At 46.7% G+C, this 14,829-nt stretch overlaps 1 protein-coding gene across 1 annotated transcript in view; it reads left to right on the forward strand.

The window, feature by feature from the left end:
• The window catches only part of PCDH15 (protocadherin related 15), a 2,701,201-nt gene that overhangs the window by 718,693 nt on the left and 1,967,679 nt on the right, over positions 1-14,829 (forward strand). The window lies entirely within an intron of this gene.

A 14,829-nucleotide genomic window follows, 5' to 3' on the forward strand; every position in this document is an offset into this window, starting at 1 on the left:
GAAATGATGTGGTCTCGATTTTATTGTTGTGTCCTTGCATTTCTGCTTGATCTATGTCTGCCTCCAGGGTTGTTGTCCTTTTTAGATCTCTCCTTGGCAGCGCATGCGCTGCTTGCACTGTCTCAGTGAGACATAAAGTAATCTGAATGTTGGGTGAAACTCCATGTAATTTTTCATACTGCTTGCGATTCGTTTAACTGTGCCATTGCTGTTCTTTTTTTGCTTTTGTTTGGCTCTTGATCTGATAGTTTTCCTCTGCTCGCACTTGTTTAAATAACTGTCAAAATACTTTACCAGTGCTGCGCCCATTTCACGGGCACTGCGCTGGTTTTACTTTCATTCTCATGCCTTTTACCAGCTGCTGCATCCCACTTTCTCTGCTCTCCCTCCTGAGTCGCGCTGCGCCTTTCGCAGCTCGTCAAGATCTGCCCTTCCACATTGCCACACTCCGGGCAGCACCCACACTCGTCTAACACCGCCCCAGCCAGGCACCCAGCGAGAGTGGGGCAAAGTACCCGGGAGCATTCTCCGCAGCTGCCCCCTGCCTGCAGTAGCCTTAGCCAGCCCATGTGCTGGAAGGCGGGGATGCCTCGAGAGCCGTGCAGGACGATTACCACTGCTTTTAGGAGGTGCAGTTAAGTGGTGAGTTTGGCCCACTGTGAATGGTAAAACAAACGTGCACCACAGTGCCTGCAAACTCCTGTGTGTGGCATGAAGCACCCTTCCTCCTCACCTCCCGTCTCACTCCACATTTTACCTCGGCCTCCCGTCTCTCTCTATATTTTACCTCAGACCCCTTCATCCCCGCCTCTCTCCACATTGGAGATGGAGTGATTTGCACACATTCAAGGGATGTGGAGGCCACGCCGGGACTCGAACCTTCATTTCCGCTGCTGCGCTTTGTTTTATTCCCCCACTTCCCCGAGTTGCACAGTTTCTTTACTTTTCAATTTACTTTGCCGGGAAGCATGAGGCATTGTATCACTTCATAGGTAGTCGTACTTCGGGGCATATTACCAATCAATAGCGATAATTATCGCTATTGCTTGGTTAGAGACAAACATTTACCGCTGAGCTGCATGATTTTTATCGCAGATAAACCTTGGTATTACCAAGGTTTATCGCAAATGCGATAAGAATCGGCCGCAATGCATGAATATCGCTGAAAAGTCAGCGATATTCATGCATTACCAAGCTAATGCTCTTAGCCTTGTTATTCACCTCCCATTGGATAACATGGCTGAGAACTGCTCAGGGCAGGTGTTAGCTTTTGGAGATATTCGCGCTTAGCGAGAATATCTCCAAAAGTTGGTAATAGGAGATAGCGATGTTAGCGACTGTTTCCAGTCGCTAACATCTTAGCACGCCCACTTTGCATGTCATTAGTGATAAATATCACTGACATGCAAAGTGGGGCCCAAGATGGTCGCTATCTCCTACTAGCTGTTGCTGACTGGTGTTAGCGACAGCTAGGTAATAGGGAGATAATTTTATCTCCGCTTCCTTGGCTTTTAAAGCCAAAAAAGCTGAGATAAACCCCCTTGATAATATGCCCCTTTGATTTAAAAAAATGAATAAAACAGGATTAGATTGACTTTCGCCACATGGCTCCTGATGATAACATAGAAAGATGTGAACACATTTTTCAGACTGTTCGTTAAAGGGTGCCGAACACATTTGTCAATGAATGCCCCAAGTCTCTCAATTCCAATGTTAGTGTATTTGTTGCCAAAGCTTGCACCTCAAGTCCCCCGGTGGGAAGTGTTGTGATCCAGAGTTTTATGTGTTGCAGTGTTGCACAGACATTACCTGGACAAGAAAACATGCACTCCGCCCTTTATTAACTGGCCCATGATAGTTTGCTGCTTTCTCGCCATAGGTAATGCCCAAGCTCCGCCACTTATGTTCCAATGCGTACCCATTTTTTAGACATTTTGTTGGCTGAAATGTATCCATACCTGTCTGCGGACACTGCACTCCATATTTGAATGAGCATCATTCAGGGTCGCACTGAGAGACAATAAGCCAGGGCACCAAAGTAAAAGTCGTTTCACCAGAAGGTAGTTAAAGAAAAGTAGCCCACATTTACAAATCAGAGCAGTTTTGAACTTGTAATGTCTAAGTATTTTGCAAAATATGGGAGACTGCTTGCATTTGGACTTGCTGCAGGCAACGCTTGTGGTTACATCAGGGAATTCAAAAGTAAAAACTGGCCCATTAAACCATAAAACCCGCCCACAAACAACCAACATAAACAAGCATTTGCAATGCAATGGGTCTCGCATTTATGCAAGTTTGAGCTACTGGCATTGTAAATGACAATGCCTTTTATTTATATGTTGGTTTATAAAACATAAATAAAAGGCATTCTCATTTACAATCCCAATAGCTTAAACTCGCATAAATGCAAATGCTTGTTTTTGTTCTTACCCCATCTGCGTTCAGCCCCCTGAACTAGAAACTAGTATTTGCAATCTGATGTGGCATTATCTCCCTTGAATGCTACCACTAAAATAAACAAAGGGCCAATGCATCAGACACAGCTCCATGGTGATCCGGTGGCGACTTGTGTTGTTTGTTTCTGTGTTGTTTGTTTCTGCACACTAGCGCCACAGTCAGTTTCTTCTAACCAGTGGTAGGATGAAGTAGCTTATTTTCCGGTGCTGCCAACGCCTACTGAGACCACCTATACCAAACCCCCGGGTAGATCGGAGCACTGCAGTATGTTTCATGGCCAGTGCCATCAGAAAAGAGCAATTTTGCATGTTTCTCCCCTCGCTCTTGCCTCCCGCCCTTCTTACAATAAACAGGACATGATCGATTGATGGCGCTCATGTCAAGCATCATAGGACATGATTGATTGATGGTGGTCATGTCAAGCATCATTCTCGGCGCCAGCCACATTAATATTGTGACAACTCAGTGCCAACAACTTTAAACATTTTCATTCTGGCTTAAATAGAAGAGCCAGGATGCCCACATACTAGTAAAACATAGAGCCTAAGGTAAGACTGGGAGTGAAGAAGAACCTAAATAAGGACGTAAGGGTGAAACTAATTGAGAGACCAGTGAGAGCAGTATAATTCGGTTCCAAACACCTGTCAAAATTACGTGCTCAGGGGACAGGAAAATGCCTCGCTATCAACAACAGGAAATGGCACCTCACAACCTAATACCAGGTTGAGGAGGCAGCATTCAGCCACTCAATATTACACCTCACTGTCCACATTGCATACTCAGCGAGGGAGGTTACCTCACTTTCTACTTTACTCACGGCAGGAGCACCTTAGACCTGAAAACCACCTACCAAACGGCGGAGGCTTTAAGCCACGGCCAATGTAGCATGGGAGTCGCTTGGGGGGATGGGTGGGAGAGGGCAAAAGCACCTGCACCTAAATAGCACCTGTTAAGGTAGAGCAGTGATCAACAACTGTCAACATTACATGCTCAGAAGACGGGAGAAAACCTCACACTCAACATCACTCACTCAGACAAGACTACCTCACAGCTGTAGACTACATGCTGAGGGGATAGCAGCTTCAACCACTGCTAATGCCACATGTTTATGGGATGGGAGAGTGCCTCACCGCTGAATACCGGGCTGAGGGGAAGGCAGCGTTCAGCCACTCAATATTACTCCTCACTGTCAGCAAACATACTCATAGCCGAATACCACCCACTAAACAGCAGGGGCCTTAAGTCACGGTCAATGTACCATGAGGGTGGGTTGGGGGTAAGGGAAGCAGAGGACTAAAGCACCTTAAAGTTGAATAGCACCTTCTGATTGACGAGCAGCTTCAACTACTGCTAATGCCACATGCTTGTGGGATGGGAGAGTGCCTGACAGCTGAATAATACCAGCTTTCAGTCACTGCCAACACTGCATAGAAGAGCACCTGACACCTGAATAATGCATGCTGAGCTGAGAACATCTTTCAGGTACTGTTTGTGTTACATAAAAAAGTGTATAGAAGATATGTTGCGGCCAAATACCACATTCTGAGAAGAGATCAATTTTCAATCACTGTCAACACCACATGCTCAGGGGATGAGAGAGCACACCACAGCTGTGTTCCACCTGCTGAGGGGGTAGTAGCTACAACCACTGTCAAGACTCCTGCTCAGGGGATGGGGGAAGAGCACACATTTTAGCACCACATGCTGAGAGAAGAGCCGGCTCAATCATTGCCAAAAGCAAAAATCCTCAGGGGATGGGAGAGAACGGCACAGAATTATACCAAAGTCTGGAGGGATAGAAGATAGAAGGTCCACCTGGGCTATCCATATACACAAGCTATCAACGGCATGGCACCTCAGCCGCACTTCAGCAGGATTGGGGATAGGTGGGATCCAGGCATGTGCAAAGGAGGAAAGTGACCGAAGAATGAGAATGTACATAATGCCAAGCGTGGTGTGGGTGTGCTGGACAGACTGCAGTATGCAGACCACACACATATCCATGATGACATACACTGCTGGTGGTGGTAGTGTAGTGGACAGTGAAGGCAACCATGGCACCCCAGCCAGTGGGGAAGATCAAGGAAATGTAGCTGGTAGTCCCCCTTGTCAGCGTGTGTGGAGTGGGCTGGCCCTGCGTACGCCAGGCTAGCATAGGGGTATGATTATAAAGCACGTAGCCCTGTATGTGGTTCTCTTCCAGAATGGCTAATGTCTCTGCCAGGGCTGCACCTCTCACCCCTCCACGAGGCCGACACCATCAGCAGCGGTGCATGCAATCCTGTGCGCCTGCCGTAGCCCGGCCCACTGGTCCCCAATCCAGTTTTGCCCACCCCTGCGCATCCAGGCATCACTGTTCACCTGCCCACACCAGTGTGTGTCATGGAGGGCCCACCACATGCTGGTGCAAGCTCCAAGCCCGAGGCCCGCGACTTTGGCAGCCTCCTCAGACCATCACAGCCTCCGCGACCAAGGCCCGCATTACTCTTTTCTCATTGACATACTCCACCGGCTGACAGAGCAGACAAGTAGGTCACACATTTGGAACTGAGTCTTGATTACACAATGGCAGAGCACATATTTCATGGCAGAGTTAATATAACTACACTCCCTTCGATGTGGTGAAACCAGCTCTGTGCATAGCATTCCAACCACATGTGTCTGTTGTCCCTTACTGACTTTGGCCTTTGGCCCACACTGCGGTCCAGCAGGCCTCACACCAATCCAATGCAGTCCGCACCAGGCAGGACATGGCATCATTTCAGGATGCACACCAGCTCAGCTCTGGTGCCACTTCCTCCGTCAGCCACAAATCTTCTCCACATGCCAGTCCAACTTCATGTGTTAGAGCTCCAGGAGGAACTGGCTAGACAGTGGTTGACCCGCACTGACCTCTGCCTCTGGCTTACACTGCAGTTAAGTAGGTCACACATTTGAAACTGACTTTTGATTTATTCATGGCAGAGTACATGTCACAGTACGTAAGGAGAGGAGTAAGAGGAAGACGCGGTTCAGTCTTGAGGAGAAAAGGATCTCCGTTACGAAGGTGATGGAACACTACCAACAACTGCACTGGTGCCACTTACTCTGTGCATCGCAAGCCAATGACACGTGGCTGTGGGCCTCTACTGACCACTGCTTCTGGCCTACACTGCAGCCGAGTAGGTCCCACATTTGGAACTGAGCCTTGATTTATTTATGGCAGGGTTTATATCCCTGTAAAGGCCTCATTGCAGAGTGCATACCCTTTCAGCTCAGGCGCCACTACCTCTGTGACACTGAAGTCATGGACACTCTCAGGTTAAACTTTATTGGCATCTGAGTCTATGGCCTAGGGGTTGTCTTCATCATCATGTAGCTGATACTGACATGGTGGTAAAAAGGAGTCTGTAGCGTTCAACTCCTCCATTTGCCTGTTTCTGCATGCATCTTCCCTCTGCATCATGCCCTGGAAGGACACCGTCCACTGTCCCCCGTCACACTCCGCAACATTCTCCTTGGACATCAACGAGAACCCACTCAGCTTTCGTGGCTTTACCTCAGTACAGTGCAAGTCACCGTCCCATGGCAGTGTGCCTGTGCTGGCCGCTGTGCATCCGAGGCCACTAGTCCTGTGCAGCTCCAGTCATGGACGCTTGGTGTTTGAACTTAGAACTTCTGAATGATCACTATTGTAGTTGGTGCCTGCACCAACCAACCCCTGGGGCGTGGTTTACACTACTGAACACCCATCGAGCACAGGCATCACTGGACATGTGACCCTGGCAATAAAAGGGGCCGGGCGTACGTGCCTGTAGCCAGTTCCACAAACTATCTCAGTTTCTCTGTGTGGTCATTATGTATGCATGAGGGCCCAGGGGCATGTCACATTATATTGTGATGTACAGCAGGCGCAACCATGTCACCTTAGGCAGTGGGGTAGACCTGGCACATGTAGCAGTGTTGTACCCCCCTATAAGTGTAAGCGGTTTGAACAGGCATACAGAAGTACAGTGTAGGGGTGTGGTACTTCGACATGTGGCTCTGGGCATGGTTAAGTTTAGGCCTTGCCAAGGAAGTAACTAATACGTGTGTCTCTGCTGTAGTGTCTGCGCCACCAATCCAGCAATGGACAATCTTGCTATGTAGCATGCCCCCGGAGTGTGAGCTCGGCCGAAGGGGTACATGAGGGAGCACATGCCTGCTCGGGGTCAGGTATCACCCATACCAACTGTTATGTGTGTTGCTATTAGCGCAGCATACTCCAAAGGTCTACCCTCAACCGCATGGCGAGTTCAGCCAGGCATGTGCTCTACATCTGTGTCTGCCCTATCATTACCATATGCCTACACATATGTGGCCAGTCACCTTCAGAGCACATCATCCCTGTGTCGTAGTCAGGCTTGTGGACATGCGCAGACAGACATGACAATGGTGTGCCGTAGGGGTGCAAGTGATGTAACCGTGCTGCACACACTAGTGAATATGCTCGGGGGGAGGAGCAGCTGTGAGGCTGCGTAATACACATTGATGCCGCTCATTAGCAACAAGCAGTACATGTCATACAGGAATCACTAAGTCACGCATATCACACACCAATGACCCAGTGAGCCTTCCAAACCATCATGCAGTACAAAGTGTTGACTCATGTCTCTCTGCACTATCACAGGTGATCAAGGATATGCACTCTGCACTTGGATGATGACACCCCTCCGAGCACTGAATACACAGACCCAGAGGCTGTACTATTTGGCCCACAAACATAGCAGGGGTATCGTGGAACACACATTTGGCATGTTGAAGTCACGTTTTAAGTGCCTGGAAATCACAGTTTAAAGGCTTCTGTACAGCCTAGAAATCATGTGCAAGATGATCGTTGCATGTTGTTTGTTGCACAACATATGTGTATGCAGCAATGCCCCATGAATATAAGTGCCAGATGCACCGGACGATGAGGGAGATGAGGCCAGTGGACCACACCCCACTGTAGCAGCAGCAGGAATAGCCGTAGAAACACCATCATTGACAATTTCTTCTCATGTTAATGTCACATTGTGACAGTCCTTAGCAATCATGGGACAGTACGATGAATGACCACAAACACAGCATGTGCAAATAAATGCTTTCCAAGACACATTCCTAAGTGCATGTCACCCGTCTGTACAGGCACATCACTCAGACAAGTGTGAGTGCGACTTAGTGCTAGCAATTTTTCAATTTGTTAACGGATGGTGGGTGTGTCACCTCTGGACAGGGGGTTGTTTAGGGAGACATGTATTTAAACTGCCAGTTCTGTGTGTACGGTATCCCTCTCTTCAGCGTTTCACATGTGTCTCAAATGATTCTATATTGGCTGTCATTTGTGGCCTACACATGTCAACAGGGCTTCTTTTGGGCTCAGATATGTGCCGCCATGATGCGCGGATGCACCCTGTGACTCAAGCCCCATGACATGACATTGTCAACATGTACGTAAGGGGGAGTCACTGCCCTCTACATTCGTCCATGCTATCATAATTTTTTCATCATGGACATGGCACGTCTGTGTGCAGGAGGTGTTGATTGTCCCTATGCAATGTGAAGGGGAGATGCGGCTTCACAGTGTGTTCCATGTACGTTTCCGCATTGGTGCTGTTTACATACAGAATGCATGTCAATGTACATTGTGACTGTTTGTGAGGAGATGCCTATCTGATGCGGGACAATGGTCATTTGTTCTACGTCACGGTTGTGGGGTTGTGCTCGTACGTTGTCATCTCACCATTTTTTTACTCTGCTTATATGGAGCATTTTCCTCCATGACATGTGGGTATTGAAGGCCTGTCGCTGGTTGTCACTGAATTTTTTTATCGCGATTGGCCTCATCGCTACTGTATTCGCGTTATTGTTTCGCGTTTCATCGGCGTTGCGTTGGTTTTAACGCGAACATATGACACGTTATCATGAGCCTATCACATGGTACTGCCATGCTGAGAATGCTACATTAACATGCTGTTATTTTCCCGCAATAGACTGCGATATGCAAAGTTGCGGTAAGCAAATATTTTTATGTTTATCACACGTTCTTGTGAATATTCCACAGGGTTTTTTAACTGACAAGGATTTAGGCTTGGAAAAGCAACTAAGGCATTTAAGAAGGACCATTTTCATATTTCCACAGCAAATGAAGATTATAGTGTTCGGTACCTCCCATCTAGATAGTCTTGACTAGGGCAATGGCTGCTAACTGAGACTTCCGAGCAATATTATCACCAGCCAAAACACCTTCAGATCCTGGCTGTCAGATCAGTCTTTGTGGTATGTTAATTTGATTATCTGAGAATGGCCTGTTATAAACTTCACTGGCTCCCTGCTGACCAGAGAATTGAATTTAAAGCCCTATATATAATTTACTGGGCTTTACATGGCACAATTGCCCTTCCCACTCCAACTTCTGTCCCATGATATATCCACCCATCAGAGGTAGCTGTAGGTTCCGGCCCCTAGGTAGAGGAATTGTTTTCTGCTGTCTTTCTGTACCAGGCTTAGCACCAAGATGCCTCTGGGTAAACATGCACCTACAAGTATTACATCCATTCATCCACTCATTCATTCATCCTCTCATTCATTCATACATCCATTCCACTCACAACCTTTTAGTTTTCTTCAGTGTGTCATCCTAAATGTGATGGCTGTGCAAAGACATGGGTCAAATGCTCACTGTGCAATTGAAATCAAGTTGCACCTCAATAATGATGCAGACTTAGGCTAAAACTGATCTAAGTTGCTTGTTCTCCCTTTCGGAGTGGACTTGGGCTGAAAGGTTAGGATAGACTGTTCCTACTACTGCAGGAGCAAGCCTGAGTTTCATTAAAGTGCTTCTAGTATTGCATGGCACAATGTAAAAAAATGATTGAATAAGACTCCACTCAGAATACTTACTAGCATAATGTCTTATAAAGCATACCAAGCATTGCACCCAACACCTCTTTTTTTCCTCAGCATGGAGGATCTCTTTTCATTTTGGATATTTGTAGCGGCATGCTCTTTCTAGGAATTTCATAACAAATTACACCTAGCACCCACAGGCTCCCTCCAGCTCATGTGGGAAATGTAATGTTTTATTCTCTCTGGAGCACCTTGGTGTCAATGGCTGTTTGAAGTAGAATGTTTAACAGCAGGAATGATATTGAAGAGGCCAATTTTAGCTGGCCAGGGTCATTGGGCCTTATTTATGAAGCCCTGCTTCACATGTATGCTGCGGTTGCATCAATTTTTGTGATGCTATGGCGGCCTAAATAATGCACCATGTTGCGCCACATTTCCAAAGCGACACATCTAGGCAGATGCGCCTCTTTGTAAACCCCTGTGCTACATTATATCTACGTATTTCTAGGATGCCATTCCATAAAAACCTTACGCCTGCCTCATGGCAAGCATAAGGCTGATGCAGGCCCTTTTACATGGGCCTTACCCATGTGAATGGACACATTGCTGGAGTTGCATCTGTTTTCAGACACACTCCAGCAATGTGTCACTTTTGCACCAACAGATACCTCACTAATACTGGTGTATATGTAACTCCTTGCAGCATGATGCACCGTATTGTAAATACGGCATATCTATGGTGTCGCATAGAGGGCGCACAGAGAAGTGTTACATAGCTGCTTTGTCGCATCAACACTTCTCATAAATAAGGCCCATTGATTCTGTTCCACTTGGCCTAATGATAAAAGTTTACCCAATGGAGATGCTGTTTGCAGCTCCACAATCAGGAACATCATCTTCATTCACACTCTAAATAAGGCAAAAAAAGAAAATGTGAGCATGTGGTATGTGATGATTTTTGCTGGATGCCCTGGTCCAGCCACCTATATATGAAGCCCTCACTCATGTTTGCCACTGGAACTTGGTGCATCACAAAAGGGAGATATACTTGGACTGTGTGCATGCCCCATATCCATGAATTATGCACATGAGCATAGAGTTCCTATAGATAGATTAAGACTGTGGCTTACATTGGAGCCTTACCACCTTTAGTGTGCCCAACAAGATTCCCCTTTAGGAGTTGCCGTGAAAGCCCTCGATCATGCAAAGCATGGGTGGTCACTTCCCCTTGAAAATAATGGCTAAAAGTACCCCTCTAAAGACATTGACAACAGCGCCAGAGCCCCACTATCCATATCTTGGCAGTGAAACATTATGTAAAGGGCCATTAAGTGGACACCTGCTGAGCAGTTTTGGATTGCATACACATTACTGGGGCCGTTAAGGCCCTTTACCATGGTCTGGGTGTCAACTATGGTGTGATGCAAACACGTAAATGCAAGTTGTGTTATTCGTGTTACTTTTAACTGCCCCCTGCCTCTCCCTCCTAGGGAACATACATGCCAAATAACTATTACGTCCTGAAGCATGTGATTGAACAAGAACTAGCACAAATCAAACAAACATGCACACACACACACACAAAGCAAGCAATCACACACACACACACTGTTAGAAATGGGGGTATCTAGTTGACAGGTCTTTACCCTGTCCAAGTAGGGACCATTCTTTCCATTCAGGATAAGGGAGTTACAAATCTAACCTTGGTAGCTTGGTGTGATCGTGGGGGGAGTGCAGGCCGGAAAAACAGGCGTGGAGGCCGTATTAAGTGAGGAATGTTTATTGAGGTTGTACAGATAAGTGTGAATGGGAAACACACCAGTCCAAGCTTCTGTTCTTCTTTGGGGGTTCCTGTTCGGGTGGTTTGACTCCTTCTCTTCTCTTTGTGGCCAAGATTCCGGGTGGTCCGTGGAGGGCGTATGGGAGAAAAAGAAAAAGAATCGTTAGTCCTGTCGGACGGTCCAAGCTGAGTACCGTACACCGAAACCTGGGAATGTGATGGATATAAGAAAACGAGTCGTGAGGGTTAAGGAGCGGGTATGCGGGACGATAGAGAGGGAAGGGAATTCAGTAAGAGAAGAATATAGTGGCGTCTCCGGGTGCTAACCGTGCTCGAGTCTTCTTAGGAGGGGTGCAGGATGGGTATCAGGAAGGGTAGTGAGGGTCAGGAGGTGCTATATACTATATACAATGGACAGTAAGGTTCTCCACTAAGTGAACAATCTCTATACAGTTCTCGTGCTCTCCTCCTGCCTTTCTAGTGCTTTACAGTATTTCCCCTGGGTGCGTGTACTAACCAACTCCGCCGTAGCTCTCCTGAGCTACAGCCGCTCCCCAGCCACCTCCGTGTGACACCACCACTCCTCGCTCCACACTTCTTCTCTGCCTTCGGTCTCCGCTCCCCGATCTCTGTCTCCAGCTCTCTGGAACTCCTGCCACTCCGACTCTCTGCCTGCAGTTCTTCCATCCTCGCGTTCACAACTTCCTTCTTTCAAGTCCCGGAGGGTTGGACTTCCGGGGTATCCTAGGGTCTCTTCCGGTTTTCCTCTCTGTGCTATTGGTTCCTGGAATGACAGAGGACAGGGGGGCGGGGTTCCTGTTACTATGGACGATTCCGAGTCTGAGTCCGCCCCCAGGGAATGGCGATGTTGTGAGGCAGGTAAGGGGGCCATACAGACTTGGCTCGAGCAGTCAGGCTTCTCTGAGAGGCAATGTGTAAACTGTTTGTATATAACATACAGGACCGCAGTGAAATCACTACGGATGGACACCACACCAGTTTAGTAACCAGTTTAGTAATATAAAGTAACTTTATCTAAACAAAAATATGATTTTTAAAAGGTAAAAACAGTTCTGTCCTAAGGAAACTATGCAAGGGTCAAAGTTACAGGACGAAAAGGGGCGCAGGGAAGGTGATGCGGCAGTTCCATACTCACAGGGAAGGTGATGCATTGTTTCCTTGCTGCGGAGAGGTGATGCGTCAGTTCCTTACTGGAGAGGTAGAGATGCATCGGTTTCTTACTACAAGGAGTAGTGAAGCATTGGTTTCTTACTGAAAGCCCAGCATCGATGTAGATTTGGCACGCAGGTGCGATGCGTGAGAAAAATCCAGGTGCTACAGGTCAATTCAGTGGCGATCTAGGCACTGAGTTGATTTCTGCTGCCGTAAACAGGTGATGTGTTGATTCTTCAAGGTACACAAAAGAGCATGTTGTTGGAGTTAGAGTAGGAGTGTTTGACTTCGTAGATTCTGTGCTCAGGATTTGGGCTGCAGCAGTTTCTTTGGCCACTGACAGGTGCTGTGACGATATTATCTGCTGCACCGCAATGATGCCTGTGTTTTTCAACTGCACTGCAGCTTGTGGAGGTAAAAACAATGCTTGAAGGGAGATGCATGGATTTTCAGCAACAGGAGCACCAACACAACCTCCAAGGGGCCAGAGTTGGAATTGGCACAACAAGGCAGGACAGAACTCCCAGTAGTGGAGTTCAGGGATGCTGCAAGTGAAGTCTTTGTTTCCCTGAGACTTCTTAACAGGAGGCAAGCTCTACATCAAGCCCTTGGAGAATCTTCTTAAGAAGGATACTATTGGAAAGAAAAAGTCCAGACCTTTCCAATGCCCACAGAAAGAAGCAGCAACTGAAGGCCAACCCAGCAATGTAACACACAGCAAAGGGGCAGTATTCATCCTTGCAACTCTCCAGGTCTTCAACTCCTTTTCTTGGCATTATTCGCTTAATCCAGAAGTGTTCTAAAGTTCAGGTTTCAGGGCCCCACTACTTATACTACTTTCATCCTTTGAAGTGTGAAGGTTTCAAAGAAAGTCTCTCTTGCTTACTAGAACCAGTCCTGTACTCCCTGGTCCAGCCACACTACTGGGGGTGGAGACAGCATTGGGAAAGGCGGACACAGCCCTACTCAGGTGCCAGTGACAACTCCTTTCATCACTCTAGCTCAGGAAGCCTCATTAGGATATGCAGGGTACACCTCAGCTCCCTTTGTGTGAGTGTTTGGAGTGACTGCACAAACAGCCCCTGTCAGTCTAAACCAGATGTTGATTTCGCAAGCAGGCAGAGGCATATTGAGTGGTAAAGCAGGAAAAGGCCCACTTTATAAAAGTAAACATCAAGAAAAATGTCAATGCTGATTACCATTCAATCACCCATTCACAACATGATCACATAACTCAATTACTATGATCAAATGAATTTATTAAAGAAAAATACTTTTTTATTTTAAGGACTTTTGAAAAAATGTATTTAAAAAAACTGTGTGTGAGCCCAGGATGATCACTATTGGGCTATTGCCCTGCTAACACGTTTAAAGTTTCCCCAAACAAATAATGGTTGTTAGAATAAGGAAAGAGGCTTAAAATGTATGTTAGGCAATGAATATACCTCACATTCAAATCTTATTTTATATTCATGCTTAATCAGTGAAGTAGAAAGTAATTTAAATTGAAATATAACTTTTTGGTCCTTTACTGTTTATGAACAATGGGGCTCATTCACAAGAGGCCTGCGCTGTCGGAATGTCACTTTCTTTGATGCTTAAGTGTTGGAGGCCTGTCAATCATATCTATGAGGCAACGCAAAGGCACCCTGCGTGATTTTGAATGGCCTCATAGATATGGAGTAAGGCAAGGCAGCCCAAAGCACTGCGTTGCCTTAATCTGCATCAAGAAGTCATTCCATGGACGCTGCGATGAGTGTTCCCATGCAATACCCATGCATTTTAATGCTGTCCCAGATTTACAAAATCAGGTAAAGTTGGGGCAGTGACAAAATCTTACGCCCAGAGCAGGCGTAATGAGAATTGTTTTCATTTCTCCTCGTTTTTTCCTATTTTCATGTGTGCTGCATTCTGCAGCACATATAGAATGGGGAAAACGCCCCTTCCTGCACAAAAAGCAATCCTGCCAACAATGCAGACACCCTTGTACTAAGGTGTAAGGGGGCCTGCGTTGGCGCTAGGCAGCAGATTGTATGCTGGCACAGGCAAAAAAGGACAAGAATCTTGTAAATATGCCGCATTCCTGCACATTCAAATTGGCACAGCGCAGCAAAAAATGTTGTGGTAGCCCTTCGCCAATTCATTGTAAATGAGGCTCTATGTTTGCACTTTTTGCAAGTCCAAAACATCCTTGAACTTAGCCCCTCTTCAAGGTCAGGTAAGAGATAGGTCAAGCTTAGTGTGCAGCTATGCTCAAAGTAAAATAAAGCTCTGATAAAACACAGGGTTCTGCCAGAAGCTATACACTGTCTGGTGCCTGGTCATACTCACGGCCAAACTGTGATCAAATCAAAGTCCATAGCAATATCGAGCCATGTTCTGCTATATGGTTGTTAGCAAAGTCCTACCAGAGACCAACCCTGTCCATAACTTCATCTGTTGGAAGTGTTGCTTAAAGCGCTGCCTGATTCTCTACCCTGATTGAAAGTCCTATGAGACCCATCAAGCAAAGAGTTCAGACATCTCCTGTCTGGATCCAAAACATGTTAAAGAGACCTTATCTACCAACACCC

The sequence above is a fragment of the Lissotriton vulgaris genome, chromosome 5 (genome assembly GCF_964263255.1).
Source record: "Lissotriton vulgaris chromosome 5, aLisVul1.2, whole genome shotgun sequence".
Lineage (NCBI taxonomy): Eukaryota > Metazoa > Chordata > Amphibia > Caudata > Salamandridae > Lissotriton > Lissotriton vulgaris.